Raw genomic sequence first — 17,772 nt, forward strand, 5'->3', positions numbered from 1 at the left:
CTGAACAGTAACAGGAGGTGAACGTGCAGGAGGTTTGGAGTCTGCTTTCTCCTGAGATATTTACACTTTCAAAGGGCAGATTCTCGTTCGTCGGAAGGGTGTAGGAAAGACCCTCTGTGCAGGAGGGGGATGTGTCCGTGACCTCTGAAGGCTTCTCTGACCTGGCCCCTGGCTGTCCCTCCCAGGCCTCCGGTCCTCCCGGTGGCCTCCTGAGCTGGCCTACATCAGGGCACTAAGGCTCTGCACGGCTGGCCCGGCCCCGCCTGCGGTCCCCATTGCAGCTGCATGTCATCCGTGCCACGGGTGCGGGGACTGTCACACGAGCTGCACCCTTTCCAAGGACACACAATGGCCTCCGAGGTCACCCTGGGGTTTCTGAAGGCGAAGACATCCTGTTCTGGGATTTAAATAGACAAGTCCTGCATTTAAGGAGTGTGATGTAATCTTCAAAGAGGGGTGTTTATGTGAACAAGATACCGAGTGAATCCTGGCCAGAACTTTTAAAGAGACTCTCTGAAAGGTCTTCTCATGGCGGGAAGTCAACCCCAGTTATAACAGCACCAGGGGTGAGGCGTCTGACAAAGGTGCTCTCAGCACATTCTTGGGGCAGGTCCGATATCCAGCGTCATCATTCCCGGCCTGCAGATAGGGGACCGAGGCTTCCGTCCTGGCCATGGAGAGCCACCGAGATGGACCACTTCTAGGCGCACCTGGGTTAAGCGCGTGTTCCTATCACACCAGCTGGTCCCCGGCAAAGATCTGGGTTTGTTGGCCTCCTGCCCTTCAAGGCTGAGCGTGGGCTCCTTGGGACTGTGATTGGGAGATTTCAGAGACTTTGCCCCTTGTCAAAGAAACCCCGGGTTTCTTCCAGCTGGTGCCTAACAATCTCAGGACCAAGATCAGTGTTGTCGTGGGAACACATGGCTTCCAGAGAAGGAGCTGAGGAGTGAAGTTCCAGCCTCCCCTTGCTTCCCAGTTCAGGCCCAGGGAATATGTGGAAAAGAAGAACCAGGAATTACCAGGAGAAAGACATAGAATGAGTTTCTTTCTACAGGAGCCAGCAATGCAGGCAGCTAGCCGGGCAGCTTCCCAGCTTGGTTCCCAGAACAGTCAAATTTATTTAGGGATGAAATTTGTCATCATTGTGCTCAGTTGCTCTTTGCTACCCCACGGACTGAAGCCCGCCAGGCTCCTCTGTCCAGAGGACTTTCCAGGCAAGAATACTGGAGTGGGTTGCCATGCCCTTCTGCAGGGGATCTTCCCGACCCAGGGATTGAACCCGTGTCTCCTGAGACTCCAGCACTGCAGGTGGATTCTTTACTGCTGAGCCACTGGAGAAGCCCCAGAACACGGCATTAATAGCTCCCAGTTTTTAAACTAGCTTGGGATAACAGGAATTTACCTGAATTATGAGCTAGGGGAACTGATTCAAATCCTGGCTCTGCTACTTTCTAGTTGGAGGATTTTGAGCAAGTTATTTAATCCATTCAAGTTTGAGTTTCTGGCACAAAACACGTGTCCTAAATAAAGTGAGGCTTAGAGAAATAAATGAGATCACATAGATGAAAACACGTGGAGGTTAGGGGAGGGATAAATTGGAGGTTTGGGATTAACAAATACACACTTCTATATTTAAAAGATAAACAACAAGGAATTACTGTATAGCACAAGGGACTATATTCGATATCTTATAAAAATCTATGACAGAAAAGAATATGAAAAAGAATACACGTTATACACACAAAAGAATGCACACAATATATATATTACATATCACATATATAACTGAGTCACTTTGCTGTATACCTGAGACTAACGTAGCATGGTAAATCAGCTGCTGTGCTGTGCCAAGTTGCTTCATTCACTAACCCTGGATTGTGCAGCCCACCAGGCTCCTTTGTCCATGGGATTCTCCAGGCAAGAATACTGGAGTGGGTTGCCATGCCCTCCTCATGAATCAATTATACTTCAATTAAAAAAAGAAAACATTTATAAATAAGAAATACACGGTAAATAATTTTGTGCTATTAAAAGTATACATATTGAATAAATCCAGTTATTGTAGCAAGGCTAGGGTTTTGCTTTGCTTTCTGGTACAGTCTTAAAGACACACACACACACACACGCTGTCTCTCCTTCAGTCATTATCTAAGTCAAAATACAGAACATTTCAGCAGCCTAAGAGGCTCTCTCGGGGCCCTTCACAGTCATCAGCTCCCCAAAGGCAACTGTAGACTGGACTTCCCTGTTCTCCAGTCTTGGGATGGTGCCTGAAAAGTCTTGCTTGGTCCATCTCTGTAACGCCATCTCCCTCTCCCCACCTTTATTCTGTGTGTCCACTGAGATTTCTCATCCAGGAAGTTTTCCCCTGAGCTGAGGAATGCACAGCCAGACCCAGGGCCCACAGACTGTGGCGTCCTTCCAGACTGGAAGTCCCTCTAGAAAGCCTCTGGTGGCTTCTCCGCATCCCTCACCCTGGACACAGGGGCATCCCTCACTCAATGCACATCTGTAAACTCACCCGTCTGCCTCATTCTCTCTCATCAGCCTATGAGCTTCCTAAGAACATAGATGATTTTCCTATTTAGTCCATATCCCTTGGCCCCTGGTACACAGTAGGTATTTGTGAAACCCAACCGAGTTGTCGAGTTTGCTGTAGGGCAGGCGTCAAATTTGACAGATACTGTTTTCCTGCCTGTATCACTTTCGTGCTGATGCAGTTGTGTCCAATTCTTGGTGACCCCATGGACTGTAGCCCGCCAGGCTCCTCTGTCCATGGGATTTCTCAGACAGGAATATTGGAGTGGCTTGCCATTTCCTCCTGCAGGGGATCTTCCTGACCCAGGGATCAAACTCGAGTCTCCTGCATTGGCAAGCAGATTCTTAATCGCATAGCAATCCACACAACATCGTTCTCTGCTATTCCAAGGATATGTAAGTAGCTTTCTAATGTGTACATAAAACTAATAAGTACTTTAAAAGAAAAATGACCAAGTTTCAACCGCAGAGCCAGCAGCCAGCACCGCACAGGGCAAATGGTCAGGGATGAGAACTTTGGAAACTCGCTCCATGTTTTGGTGATGAAAAGACAGGCAGGCTGGAGATGAGTTTCGGGGCCAGCAGCAGGAGCCACATGAGGGACTTAGCAGCTCCTGAAGTATAAGGAGCAGGGCTGGAAGCTGGTCTGGTACTTCTCAGGCTCTGGGCATGTTTGTTTGTTTCTTGGCTTCGGGATCTTAGTTCCCCAACCAGGGATGGGACCCAGGCCCATGGCAATGGAAGCGCTGAGTCCTAATCACTGAAAGTGAAGTGAAAGTAGTATTCCTTCAGTTGCGTCTGACTCTTTGTGACCCTGTGAACCCTGCCAGGCTCCTCTGTCTATGGGATTCTCCAGGCAAGAACACTGGAGTGGGTTGCCATTCCCTTCTCCAGGGGATCTTCCTGACCCAGGGATTGAACCTGGGTCTCCTGCATTGGAGACTGTTATCACCTGGACCAGGGAAATTCCCTCTGTGCATGTTTTGCTGGCATAACATAGAAGATGTGGTTTTACAGGGAAAGCTGCCAAGCTGGTTCTGTGCTTTCTCCATTTTTTCTTTTTTTGGTCTTTTGACCCAGTGTTGACTCACCTGGGGTGGGTTAATTCCAGGGCCTTAGTTCAGCTACTTGCCTCGTTTCACTGGGAGGGCCAGGCTCTACGCTCTGTTCTTCATCCTCTTCCATCCACTGCTGACATAATCACCAGCATCATTTTTCACCATGTGACCATCATCTGCTTGAAACCCTTTCATGCTTTCCTTAATGTCTTAAGGATAAATTTTTTAAAAAGTCTGTGAGAGGTAGAATTCGTATACTACAGAGGCTACCCTTTTAAAAAGTATAATTCTGCTTTCTTTAGTATATTCACAGGGGTGTGCAACCCTCCCCACCATCTATTTCCAGAACACTGCCATCTCCCCAGGAAGAAACCCTGTGCCCACTAGTCCTCACCCTCCGTTCCCTTTTCCTTCCGGCCTCTGACAGCCACTCACCTACATCTGTCTCTTTGGATTCGTTTATTTTGCCTGTTTCATACAAATGGGCTGACACCATGTGTGGCCTTCTGTGTCTGCTTTCTTTCCCTTGGCACAACGTTTTCAAGGTCCATTCAAGTTGTAGTACAAATCAGTACTTCTTTTTATGGCTGAGGACTATTTCACTGTATTGATTTACCACCCTTCATTTGTTGGTAGACATTTTCGCTGTCTCTACTTTTTGGCTGTTGTGAACATTTTGTGCGGACATAACCTTTTTTTTCCTTTTTGTTCTCTCTCTTTTTTTGGTGTATATACCTAGGAGTAGAATTTCTGGGTTGTGTGGTGTGTGTTCTCAGTTGCGTCTGACTCTTTTCAACCCCATGGACTGTAGCCCACCAGGCTCCCTCTCCATGGGATTTCTCAGGCAAGAATACTGGAGTGGGTTGCCATTTCCTACTCCACGGAATCTTCCTGACCCAGGGATCAAACCTGCATCTCTTGCACTGGCAGGCAGATTCTTTACCACTGTGCCACCTGGCAGCTGGGTCGTGTGGTACTTAAGGACATATCTCAATTCCATAGCCTGAGGCCAGGGCCCTGCCCATTCTGGACCCTTCACCCAGGCTCCTACCACGCCCTGGCCCAGACCACACCCTTCTCTTGCCTGAGTAGGCAAATGCAGCTCTCTGAATACACCGTGCCCTGACACATCCTGCCTTTCACATTCCATCTGCCGTTTGGCATGGCCTTTCTCTGACCTCTGCACCTGGGTGACTCCTCCGAGTTTCACTTTGGGCATCACCACCAGCTGGGGATTCTGCAATGAACAGAAACAAATCCTTGCTCTCACGGTGCTCATGTCAGAGTAGGGGAAATAGGCAAGAAATTTAAGCGATGTATGACACACATATGCTTAGCTAGCTTATGCTTAGGGAATTGATGCAGGAAAGAGGACTCCAGGTTCCTGCCTTCCTGGTGCCCAGGAGTGGCCACGAGATTAATTCTTGCCAGTGGACTGAGAGTAGGCAGAATCTGTTGGTTCTGGGCGGGGGCTTCTAAAAAGTGGATGGGTTTTCTCCAGGGGGCCCAGTGGTTAAGAATCCGCCTGCCAATGCAGGAGACACAGGAGACACAGCTTCGATCCCTGGGTCAGGAAGATCCCCTGGAGAAGGAAATGGCAACCCACTCCAGTATTCTTGCCTGGGAAGAGGAGCCTGGTGGGCTACAGTCCATGGGGTCACAAAAGGGTTAGACACGACCGAGCATGCATGGGTTTTCTCCACGCTCTTTCCCTTCTGTAGTCACGGTTCAGGACACTCTGAGGCCATTAGGGATGATGGGTCCCCAAGAAGGAAAGAGCCTGGGTGCCTGAATCACCACGTGAAAGAAGCCATAGGCTGATCAGGAATGTCGCACTAGGCTAAAACAGGATTGACACTTCTGTTGTTTTAGGCCCCTGAAATGGCCTCCTTTTTCCTACATGAAGCATTTACATGTCTCAACTCACCCTCTTACTCCCAGTCACACAAGTGATCTTTCTCTGAATCCACCCTCAAACAATGTAGAGCAGGAGGTTTATAAACACCCACAAAGTTGTCTCATAGCAAGAACTCAAGCCTACTTTCATTCTTTCTCTGCTTTACGTACCCACAACCTCTGCCACAGTGTAAACACTCCACACATCTTTATTGAATTGAATCAAGGGTGCTAGGAAATATTTTAAATTTACTAAAAGGAGGTTCATTTAGAAAATGAAGCTGTGGAGGGATAAATTAGGAGTTTGGGATTAACAGATACACATTAGTGTATATAAAATAGATAAACAACAAGGACCTACTGTATAGTACAGGGAACTCTACTCAATAATTGGTAATAACCTATAACGGAACAGAATCTGAAAAGTATAGATATGTATATCAACATATCTCAGTAAGAGCATATATATATATATACCACTTTGCCGTACACGTGACAGTGAAAGCTGCTCAGTCGTGTCTGACTCTTTGTGACCCTGTGGACTATACAGTCCACGGAACTCTCCAGGCCAGAACACTGGAGTGGCTAGCCTTTCTTCTCCAGGGGATCTTCCCAACCCAGGGATCAAACCCAGGTCTCCTGCATTGTGGGTGGATTCTTTACCAGCTGAGACACCAGAGAAGCCCAATAACTTGGAAATCAACTATACTTCAATTTTAAAAAACCAGCCAAACAAAAAAAACCTCCACAAAACAAACAGACAAACAAAAGTGAAGTTGTGATGACAACTAGTGTCTTAATCGGCTGCATGAAAAGTTTGTTGATCTACCCAGGGATGCAAGAAGAAACAGCAGGTTTGTGCCACGTGGTGGAATCTAGCAGACTCCAACAGGTGTTCCTGGCTTGTTGCTGGGTGACAGTTGTTTCATATTTAAGTTACTGGCCACAGACACCTGTGTTTTTGCAAGTATGGCTCAGACCACAAAAATTCCCACTAGAACGTTTGAGTACCCAGGAGTGGTTAACTCCAAACTGGCCTGAACACTGTTCTTTTATCTCCATGGTGGGAGCCAGTCTTTTAAGTTTTTTAAATACTGTAAACGTGAAATTCATGATGCGGGGTTCTGCTCCTCAGAGCTCACCAGGGTTGACTCTCTTCCACTGGAGGTTTGTGGTTTACATATCAGTTGTTACAGCTGCAGTTGACTGAACATGGACCATGTGGCAGGCACTGTTCTGAGCCCTTTCATATCTTATCTCATCAGATCCACAGTAGTCCTATGAGGTAGCCATTGTTATCAGCCCATTCTACCCATGAGTAACCTGAAGTGAATCCAAAGTCGGTCAGTCATGTCCAACTCTTTGCGACCCCGAGGACTGCAGCCCGCCAGGATCCTCTGTCCATGAATTCTCCAGGCAGGAATACTGGAGTGGGTAGCCGTTCCCTTCTCCAGGGGATCGTCCCAACCCGGGGATCGTCCCAACCCAGCGATCGAATCCAGGTCTCCCGCATTGCAGGTGGATTCTGGGAAGCCCTGGAGCCTGAGGGGTTAAGCGATTTGCCTAAGGTCACGTGGTAGGTGAGAAGAGGAGACAGGTGTCTGTTCAAGTCTATCTGAACCTAAAGTCAAGTCCTCTCAACAACTGTATTTCAGAGCAGAAGGTAGAACTGCTGACTTTCGTGAACAACTCCAGTATAATGTGGGAATGCAAATTACTACTGTCCATGCTTGTAGTCTGTTAACAGCCCATTGACTAAAACAAGCCACATGGCAAGCACAAAGTCAAGGACAAAGAAATTCTTCCCCTCTTGTGGAAGGAACTGCTGAATCACAGAAAAGGGCGTGAATACAGGGACAAGAGAAGAATGAGCCAATGAACCAACCTACTACAACCAGGAAAGAAAGAAAAGCAGGGAAAATGCACACAGGAAAGGTGGAAATTATTTACAAAGAGTAAATTTCTTCCATCAAAATCAAATCATGGACAGCTCCTATTCCTAGTTATTAACACTTTCTCAGCACCTCTGTGGAAACCGAACCCCCAAAGCTCCTGTATTCAGTCCTTGAGAGCTATCTCTGGCCCCAAAGCTCTGAGTTGAACTGATTTGGGCCTTTGCTGGAGATTCAGGTCAGCATTGGAAGTGGGCTTGAAAGGAAGGAGACAGAGAGGGAGAGGAGAGAAAGGGAGGAAGAGATTTTCGGGCTGTATCAAGCATATTCTAATGGCATTAAGGGGGCTTCCCTGGTGGCTCAGTGGTAAAGAATCTGCCTGCCAATGCCGGATATGTGGCTTCTGGGTGGGGAAGATCCCCTGCAGAAGGAAATAGCAACCCACTTCAGTGTTCTTGCCTGAGAAATCCCATGGATGAAGAGCCTGGCGGGCTTCAGTCCATGGGGTCACAAAAGAATCAGACTTGACTTAGCAGTTAACAATGGCATCAAGACATGCTCCTTTTCCTGATGCAGATAAATGGTGGACCCCTTGTGATAAGAGAATCCTCGAATCTCCCATTTGGATGGAGCCTCATGGAAAAGAGGCAACCCACATCAGTGTTCTTGCCTGGGAAACCCCATGGACAGAACGAGTTTGATGGGCCACAGTCCATGGGGTTGCAGAGTTAGACAGGACTCAGCCACTAACACTTACGCTTTCATAGGGAAGATTGAGGAAGTGGCCCCTGTACCCGTTTCCTCATTACCCTGAGGGGCTTTGGGTTGCAGGGCAGGCGGGTGACCTTGAGGCTGGCTTAGAGGGAGAGGCTTTCGTGTCTGGTGTTCCTGGGATAGAGAAAAGCCAAGGTGCGAATTTGTTCTCTAGAATGATGCCCGCTAACCTGCTGACCCATCTAGACTGTACCTCTGGCTCCTGTCTCTCCTCTGGAAGAGCTGGGGATGAGAAATGCTCAAGGACTGAGTATTGGAGCTTCGGGGGTTGTTGGGTTTCCACAGCGGTGTTGAGAAAGTATGAACAGCTAGCAATGGGAGCTGTCCGTGATTCGATTTTGATGGAAGAATTTACTCTTTGTAAATTAATTTCCACCGTTCCTGCTTGCACTTTCTCTGTTTTGCTCTCCTTCCTGGCTATAGCAGGTTGATTTATTGGCTCATTCTCTCCTTGTCCCTGTATTCACATCCTTTCTGTGTGTGATTCAGCAGTTCCTTCCACAAGAGGAGTAGAATTTATTTGTCCTTGACTTTGTGCTTGCCACATGATTTGTTTCAGTCAATGGGCTATTAACAGACAACAAGCAAGGACTTGATGTGTGCTTACCTGGTTGGGCTTAATTTTTTTTTTTTTATGCATGTGCCACCATCATGAGAATATGCCAAACTAGCCCACTGGTCCAAGGAGAATAAGAGACAATTGGGGCAATTTTGGTCTCAACTTTCAAACTCGAGCTGCCGGGTCAAGCTTGGCCTGTATCACGTTGGTTCCATTGAATAAATACCCAAGTGCATGAGGGAAATGCCTGCTTATTACGCTTGTGTGCTACTGACCTTCTGGGGTTGTTTGCTATGCAGTGACAGCTGACTGATACGTGAGGAAAAGTTCCTTTTGAGGTATTTCATGGCTGAGTTAATTAATTAATTAATTTTAAAATGTGCACAGCATGCAAGATCTTGGTTCCCCAAGCAGGGATCAAATCCATGCCCCTTGCAGTGGAAACGCAGAGTCCTAACCACTGAATGGCCAGGGAATTTCATGAATTTACAAGAAAAAGAGTTTTATTTCTTTTTCTTGGAAGACTGATTTAAGAAAATATTGTTGCTGTTCAGTAACTGAGTTGTGTCTGACTCTTTATGACCCCATGGACTGCAGCATGTCACGCTTCTCTGTCCCTCGTCATCTCCCAGACTCTGCCAACATTTACGTCCATTGAATCGGGTAGTATTGCTAGTATTTACGTCAGACAATGCTTGGCCTAGGTTCTCTTTTAGGAGTTTTATGGTATCTTATCTTGTATTTATGTCTTTAAATCATTTTGAGTTTATTTTTGTATCTGGTGTGAGGGAGTAGTCTAATTACTATATATAATATTGCTCCTTAGAAGAGAAGCTATGACCAACCTAGACAGAACATTAAAAAGCAGAGGCATTACTTTGCCAACTAAGGTCCGTCTAGTCAAGGCTATGGTTTTGCCAGTGGTCATGTATGGATGTGAGAGTTGGACTATAAAGAAGGATGAGCACTGAAGAATTGATGCTTTCTAATTGTGGTGCTGAAGAAGATTCTTAAGGGTCTCTTGGACTGCAAGGAGATCCAACCAGTCCATCCTAAAGGAGATCAGTCCTGAATATTCATTGGAAGGACTGATACTGAAGCTGAAGCTCCAATACTTTTGCCACCTGATTTGAAAAACTGACTCACTGGAAAAGAGTCACAAAGATCTGGACACGACTGAGTGACTGAACTGATATATAAGGTAGGTAAGCAACAAGGATTTGTTGTACAGCCCAGGGAACTGTATTCAATATTTTGTAATAATCTATAAAGAAAAATAATTTGAAAAAATATATAACAGAATCACTTTGCTATATCTGTGAAACTAACACAATACTGTAAATCAACTGTATTTCAGTTTAAAAAAGAGTTTTATGAACCTTACTTAGGATATCTGCTGGAGTCTAAATGTTCCTGAGTCCCGAAGACTATCTCCAAATTCTGGGAAGGGCTGGTTCAAATCTAGAAAAAAAAAAAGAAGTTAGGAGATGCTAATTAATCTAGAATAAGAATACCTTCAATACATAGTTCATTGTAAATGAATTACTCCATTTTCTCTTCAGGTTAAAGCTTTTGAGTTTGCCTTGTCAACTCTAATGAGGTAAACTGAGGCTGCTTGGGAGGGAATGTTTAGCTGTGCCTCCAATTTGCACAGTGTGAGATGTGAGACTACGGGGACAAGTGACTAAAGAGAACCCCAATATCTCAAATCCATCCTCCTGGTTTAAGGATGGACTATAATTTTAAGCATGGCATTTTTGTTCTGGTTGATTATGATAAAAATACTCATTTTGAAAACTACAGAAAGCAATAATGAAGAAAATGAAAATCAGATATAACCTTACTATTACTCAAAGATAATTACAATGAACATTTTGGAGTTTTCCCAGTGACTTCTAAAAACGCATTTTATCCTATTTTTAGTAGTAGCTATAAATTTATATCTTACGATTTGTTCATGTTGTTAAAGACTCTTGTGAACATCTGTTTCAGTGAATGCCGATCTTTCAGAGATGGTTATCCTGTTATTTTCGTGACCCCTCCCCTCATGTTAGTGATTTAATTGTTTCCAATTTTCCCCAAGTGTAAATAGTACTTCCACAAATATCATTGTGTGCATTTTTTTGTTCTCTTCTTAGAATATATTCCTAGAATGTAAAATAAATATTTTTAAGACTCAGGGAATCATTTCTCAAGTTAATTGTACCAATTTACACTCTTAGGAGATACATGGAAGAGTTTCTGTTTTACTCTTTCCTGGTATCCTTTGAGGATACTTTAAACATATGTGCTATTAAAGTGAATTTTTTTGAAGATGGTGTTTCATCTTTATTTGCATTTCTTTGAAGTTGGTGTCTCTCCTCCATGCCTGCTCGAGGTTGCCGAAGGGGCTGCAGAAACACACATTCCCCCACCGGCTGGTTTCACTTAACGCTGTATCTCATGTGGCCCTAGGTTTGCCCAGTAACCTGACTCCATCTTCCTCTCTCCTAAACTGCCTTTTCACACTTTCTCATCTTTCTTCCTCCTTTCTCCCTCCTTTCCCTCTGTCTGCTGATGACCTGGCTCTGGGCTTCACTGGGAAAGTGAATAGAGCTTCCACATGCTCCCTCCACCATCCTGCTTGAACTGGTGCCTGTCTCCTCTGCCCTCCTTGCTGTGATTAGACCAATATCTGGGATCAACCCCTCTGATGTTCTAGATCTAGCCTTTTCTGGTCCACCTGAACACTTCACACTGACAGTTCCTGCATCGTTCCGATCAGCATACGCAAACCCACCCTCATGTCTCCTGTCTCATTAACAAACACAACCAAACCCCAAACTTCCATTGGCTCCATATTTCACTCCAGCTCCTGCATCCCTTTTCTCCGTTGGATCAAAAGTCCTCAAAAGATTTGTCTCACTCTCTGCCTCTGCTTCCTCTTCTCCCATTCTCTTAGAACCTGTGTATGTATCTGTGTCCGACTCTGTCCACAGGATTCTCCAGGCAAGAATATTGGGGTGGGTTGATTTCCTTCTCTAGGGGATCTTCCTGTCCCAGGGATCGAACCTGCATCCCCTGCTTGGCAGGCAGAGTCTTTACCACTGAGCCACCTGGGAAGCCCTGACCCCACTTAAACCAGTCTTCACTGCTCTGCCAAAATAGCCATGGTCAAGGTCACCAATGATCCCCATGTTGCCAGTGCATACTCTTGACCTTGGCAGCATTTGAAACAGTTGGTTGTTCCTGAAGGCTTATTTCATCTTGGCTTCTGGGACCTCACTGGTTCTCCTCCTACTTGCTGTTCTTCTCTGTATCTCTCTATCTGAACGTTGGAGGCCTCGAAGCTTTGCCCTTGGACTTCTCTTTATCCACTTTCATTCCCATCTGATCTACTCAGTCGCCTGACTTTAAATGACGTCTACATACTGATGACTCTAAGATTTATATCTCTAGGCTGACCCCAGACTCATGGCCCTAACTGCCAGCTTGGCTGCTAATTGGCTAAAGTTATGTCTCAATTAACCTGTCCAGATAAACTCCTGATTCCATCTTTATCTCAAATATGCAAACTTCCTGAGGCCAACTCCCTCCTTCCACTTGTTAAGGCCCCAGACTTTGGAGTCAGCTTTCTTTCTTTCATATTCCTAATCCAGTCCTTCAAGGGTGATATTGACTGCCTTCAAAATTAATCCCATTCACTTCTCACTACCTCCAGCACTTCCATGCTGGCCTGAGCCATCCTCCTCCTCACCTGGATTATTGCAAAGCCTCCCAGTTAATCTCCTTTCAGCCAGCTAAACATTCAGCCTCTCTCACTTCCCCTTTCCCCCACACCTCTCCTCCACAAAGGGAACTGAGTGATCCTTTCAAAGCTGGAGTCAGATCATGTCTCTCCTGCCCACACCCATGGCTTCCCATTCACCCTGCCCAGAGCACAGCCAGAATTTTGGTCTAGAGGGTCCCCCGGGATCCAGTCTTCACTGTTCTCTGCCCTCATCTCCTCCCACTGCTCCCCGATCCCTGAGCTCCAGCCAAAGGGCCGCCTCTGTTCCTGGGACGTCCACACTGTGCCCCCACTTCAAGGCCTTTGCCACCATTCCCTCCACCGGGGTGCTCTTCCTGTAGACCAACCAGACGACAGACACACATGTTCTCATCAAGGGGACTGTAAGAGAGTCCCGTTAACTGGGGGTAGGTACTAAGAACCCATGCCCGTCTCATGACACGAAGGCAGATTCCAACACCTCATTCCAGAGGCAGCAAAGTCAACTCATAACAGGACCTGATGAGAAAGTTGGCTTCTTCCAATGCCCCACTTCTCTCTTCTCCCTGGTTCCCCACCCTCAGACCCAGGAGGGCTTAGAAATGATGGTTAGCAACATGGTGAAGAGAAGGCGATGGCACCCCACTCCAGTACTCTTGCCTGGAAAATCCCATGGACGGAGGAGCCTGGAAGGCTGTAGTCCATGGGGTCGCTGAGGGTCGGACATGACTGAGCGACTTCACTTTCACTTTTCACTTTCCTGCATTGGAGAAGGAAATGGCAACCCACTCCAATGTTCTTGCCTGGGGAATCCCAGGGACGGGGGAGCCTGGTGGGCTGCCGTCTATGGGGTCGCACAGAGTGGGACATGACTGAAGCGACTTAGCAGCAGCAGTAGCAGCAGCAGCAACATGGTGAAGGATGAGTAAACAGTAAAGTTGGAAAAACAGATGAAGAAAAGAGAAAAGCAAATTATGTCTCCCTCCTGCACTACAGGTTTCCTGCCTACATAGTGTTGAGCCGAGGGTAAGGATCTCCACTGAATCTTTAAATGAAGCTGGCCTTCGGCTATTATAAGGTTCTGGGCCTTCTAATTTCTCACTGGAGGGCCAAAAGAATCCCGAGACTTGCCTGAGTTTTCATCCAGGGCAGGAGAACTAGTCCAGCAGGATGGTTGTAAAGGCAGGCTGGCTTATGATTTTGTTCCTTGAGGCTTGCTCATTCTATGCATATACCTAAAAAACCAAGTGCATGGTATACCACCCACAATGCTTATAATCTTTCTTCTCTTTGCTAGGGCTTGATTTTCCAACCTGAGCCAGAATAAGCAGCAAATGTGCTAGTATATTAAAAGGAAAAAATTCCAGCAACCAAGGTAAAGGTGAGCTTTAATTTTCTTTGCTTTTTGTTTTGGTTTGTGAGGTGAAGTCCAAAGCTGTCTAGCAGCTATGAGCTGGGGTTGAGTGTGCCCATTCCTGTGAGGATTAGGTAGGAGAGAAGGAAGAACCAGGAAAAGAGCAGAGGTGAGACCAATGAGGAACAAAAGGGAGCATGAGGAAACAGAATAAAAACTGAAAAACCATAATATAAACTTACAGGGGTCGGTTAATTACTAACAGTGGGCTTCCTAAGTGGTGCAGTGGTAAAAAAGCTGCCGGCCAGTGCAGGAGAGGCAGGAGACACAGGTTCGATTCCCGGGTTGGGAAAATCCCCTGGAGAAGGAAATGGCAATCCACTCCAGGATTCTTGCCTGGGAAATCCTGTGGATAGAGGAGCCTGGCAGGCCACAGTCCATGGGGTTGCAAAGAGTCAGAGATGACTGAGCGACTGAGCGTGATTACTAAGGGTAATTAAGTAGGGTAATTAACTTTCTTTGTAGATTTTTATGTACTCACCATTGAAGATTCAAATATGCATTTCCATTATGCTTAAGGAAATTGAAAATGTTGTTGATCTCCCCACTCACTAGGTGTGAGGAGAGCAACCTCAGGAGTCATTTCACCTTTTTATTCCTTAGACAGCTGCCACGCCAAAGTTGTAGGAGTCTTAGAGTTTAACATTTAATAATAAAAAAAAAAACATTAAAAAAAACTTTTCTCCGTTTGTTCAGTGATGTCATACTTTCAGGATGGTTATTTGTGTTTATTTTAACATTAAATAAGTTATAAATATCTTTGAAAAGAGACTCGCTTGGGAACAAAGAATCACACTTTTAAAAAATGGTTTCTGTATTTGTTTTTGGTGCGCTGGGTCTTGGTTGCTGTGTTCGGGTTTTCTTAGTTGCAGCGAGCTGGGGCTACTCTCGTGGTTCATGGGCTTCTCATCGTGGTGGTTTCTTTGGTTGCAGAGCACGGGGTCTATGGTGAGCGAGCTTAGGCACTGCAGCTCACGGGCTTAGTTGCCCTGAGGCATGTGGGATCTTCCTGGACCAGGGTTCGAAACCATACCCCTGCATTGGCAGGTGGAAGAAGCATAAGTTTTGAATGATAATGTTCCCACTGCACAGCGTCCCAAAGCTACTGATCTTTCTTGAGGTGTTTATCCTTTCGGGACAGGCTGTGAATAGAAAGGGAAAAATCTCCCAATTTTAGTGCAATTCAAAATGTATGCCAGAGAAAGCTCAGGTCCTTTGCCTCAGATCTCCCTTTGCAAAGTAAAGCTGTGGAGCATAGCAGTGCTTTAGGGGTTCTAATGTGACTAGTGCCTGCAGCTCACGGATTGTAGAGTGTCACCCTGGGTCTGTACCCACCAGCCCCCTGAGCTTTGAAATCTACAGGACGAGGTTCTGCCAGGACCCTGAGTTCACAGCTGGGTGGCTTCATGGGACGCCCGGCCCCACCCTGGGTTCTTCCCGCCCTTCCAGTCTCCTCTGGGTCCATCACAGGCGCCTGGCACTGAAGCAGCCCTTCCCTCTGCGCCTCCCCTCTCTCCCCACCCCTCTCCATCCCCTTGTGTGGGCTGGGGCTGGGAGAGGGCAGGTGAACTACAGCCAGGGGGCCACACGTGGCCGTGGGTGTGGGAATAGGAAGGACAAGGCAGCTGGCAGTCAGCAAAACCATGAAGTTACAGTGAGTCCTGGCCCGTGGACAGAGCGAGGCCGCAGGATGAGGACGGTGAGCCTGGTGGCGGGGACGCAGGCCCAGGACTAGCTCCCTCCTCCCCAAAGGTGATCCTGCGCCCCCCTCTTGGCTCCACGGAGGCTGCTGTTTCCTGTGGTGTCCCTTCCAGGGCGAGACTTTCATGTACCCCAGATGACACGGCTTGTCTGGCATTTCTCACCAACTGACTGTGGAGACTCTACTTGGCATCCGCCGTCTGCTCCTGCAGGAGAGGAGGGCCTGGGGTCAAAGAGATGGTGGGTGGAGAGCAAACTCGAGCCACTTCCCTAGTGGTCCAGTGGTTAACAATCCATCTTCCGATGGAGTGGATGTGGGTTTGATCCCTGGTCAGGGAACTAAGAGCCCACGTGGCAAGGGGCAGCTAAGCCCGTGTGCCACAGCTACTGAGCCCCGACCTTAACTAGAGAGCCGGCACGCCGCAACTAGAGAAAAGCCCTCAGACTGCAAGGGAAGAGCCCACATGCAGCAACGAAGACCCAGTGCAGCCCAGAACTAAAGAAGAAAATAACTGAAACAAACCAGTCCACCCCCTCAAAAAAAAAGAAAGAAAACCCATATGAAAACAGAGAGGGACCTCGTGTGTCCTCAGCAGCAGGGAAGCTGGGAAAGATGTTGTCCGAGGCCACCAGATGGCTGGAAGGAGATTCAGATTTTCCTCAGAAGGGCGCTGCTGCGAGGACCCTCATTGACGTCAGAGCCCCCAAGACTCTGAGGAGATGAGGTGCTGGGGCGTCTCCCTGGGACTGTGAGCGTCAGAGCTAGACTCCAAGACCAAGAGGCTGCTGCTCTGCTCCTCATCCATTCCGAACTCTCAGCCCTGTTTCTGGTGGGGCGAATTCAGAGGAATGGCAAGGTCAGCTCCCTCGAGGTTTCCAGCCATTTTTCTCCTTTAAGCCCCTTGCTAGGCTGCAGGCTGGTCCAAAGAGCCCCACGTACGAATCCAAAGTGTTTTCTCCACGTCACGCCCCAGAACACTTGACGTTTTGCCTTTGCAGAAGGTCTGAAGCAAGGTCCCCTCGGTTGTCAAATGAAGAGCTGGGGGCAGTCCCAGAGCCCTACACTTTGACAGGCCATAGTTTGGGACTGGGAGAGGGAGAGACATCTGTGGGGTCAGAAACAAGAAGGCTAGAGCATTCCAGAACCTCTCGACCCCAGGAAAGGAGGTGAAGGGAGGCTGGGGTGACCACCCCCTACAGCTCAGCTGGATAGCGTTTTTCTGGCCTCATGGGTACCTCCAGCATACTCCCACTCCACAAACCCTACCCTCTGTCCAGCCTCGTTGTTGGCAGCCCCGCAGGTGGGAAGATGTCTCAGCTTTGGTGTAGACCAGTCTGCACTGTGGACGTCTCCATCGTCGACTGGTGTGGGCCAGTTCTACCGGGAGAAACGGATCAGTGGTCCCCGACCTGATGAACTGAACAACACAAGTCTTGTGTGAAGAGTAAGCCACTTCTGGGTGCAGCTAAAGATGATTATCCTAAGGGACTTGAGTCAGAAGGAGAAAGACAAATAGCATATGATGGCACTTACATGTGATTTCCAAAGTATGACGCAAGTGAACGGAGCCACAAAACAGAAACAGGTTCACAGACATAGAGAGCAGACTCGCAGTTGCTGAGGGTTGGGGGCAGGATGAACTGGAAGTCTGGGGTGAAAATAGTGAGAATAAGCCACTTCTCTCTCTCTCTTTTATAAGCTACTTTTCTTTGAGGGCAAAGCTACACTATCTTTTCTTGGTCTAGATTTTAGTCATCATAACTTTGCCTTGGTGTGTCCTTATGGAACATTGTGCTTCCAAAGAATGCTTCATTTCATGGCTGAAAGAGGAAGAAGAAATGGAGGAACTGGGAGCTTTTATCCACCAAGGGATAGGCACAGTGGATGATGCCATCCACGGTGATGTGGGCAGACCAGAGTGGGTGTCAGGGGGCCCTGAGTTGGCATAGTTCTGTCACATCGAAAGTCCCTCCCACTCTCTCTATGCCCTACTTTTCTCAAGGAGATTACAAAATCAGTGATCAACCTCAAGGGAAATGGCGATATTTCAAAGGGATAAGTTATATGGCAAAAGAGTTCTTTGGCATAGATGAAAATTGGCCCCAGGAATCTTATGCCAGTGGGAGCAGGGCAAGCACAGAGTATACCCTGCCGTCTGACGCTGGTTGCCCTCAAGTTGCAGAGGCAGTAG

General features: G+C 47.2%; 1 long non-coding RNA gene across 3 annotated transcripts; it reads right to left on the minus strand.

Annotated features, from left to right (window-relative positions):
• Positions 1 to 1,654: 1,654 nt before the first annotated feature.
• Positions 1,655 to 17,394, minus strand: LOC114116684 (uncharacterized). Of its 3 annotated transcripts, none has more exons than XR_003590533.3 (5): positions 17,115 to 17,394; positions 16,159 to 16,998; positions 14,361 to 15,786; positions 10,102 to 10,178; positions 1,655 to 4,833 (listed from the first exon to the last, which is right to left on the minus strand). It is a non-coding gene; the product is annotated as an uncharacterized LOC114116684 (long non-coding RNA). The 3 variants fall into 3 exon arrangements; XR_009595109.1 differs by lacking the exon at positions 17,115 to 17,394 and having other exon boundaries at positions 1,655 to 2,863; positions 3,630 to 4,833; positions 16,159 to 17,067; XR_006060907.2 differs by lacking the exon at positions 17,115 to 17,394 and having other exon boundaries at positions 16,159 to 17,067.
• Between the last annotated feature and the right edge of the window lie 378 nt (positions 17,395 to 17,772).

This window comes from Ovis aries, chromosome 10 (assembly GCF_016772045.2).
Source record: "Ovis aries strain OAR_USU_Benz2616 breed Rambouillet chromosome 10, ARS-UI_Ramb_v3.0, whole genome shotgun sequence".
NCBI lineage: Eukaryota > Metazoa > Chordata > Mammalia > Artiodactyla > Bovidae > Ovis > Ovis aries.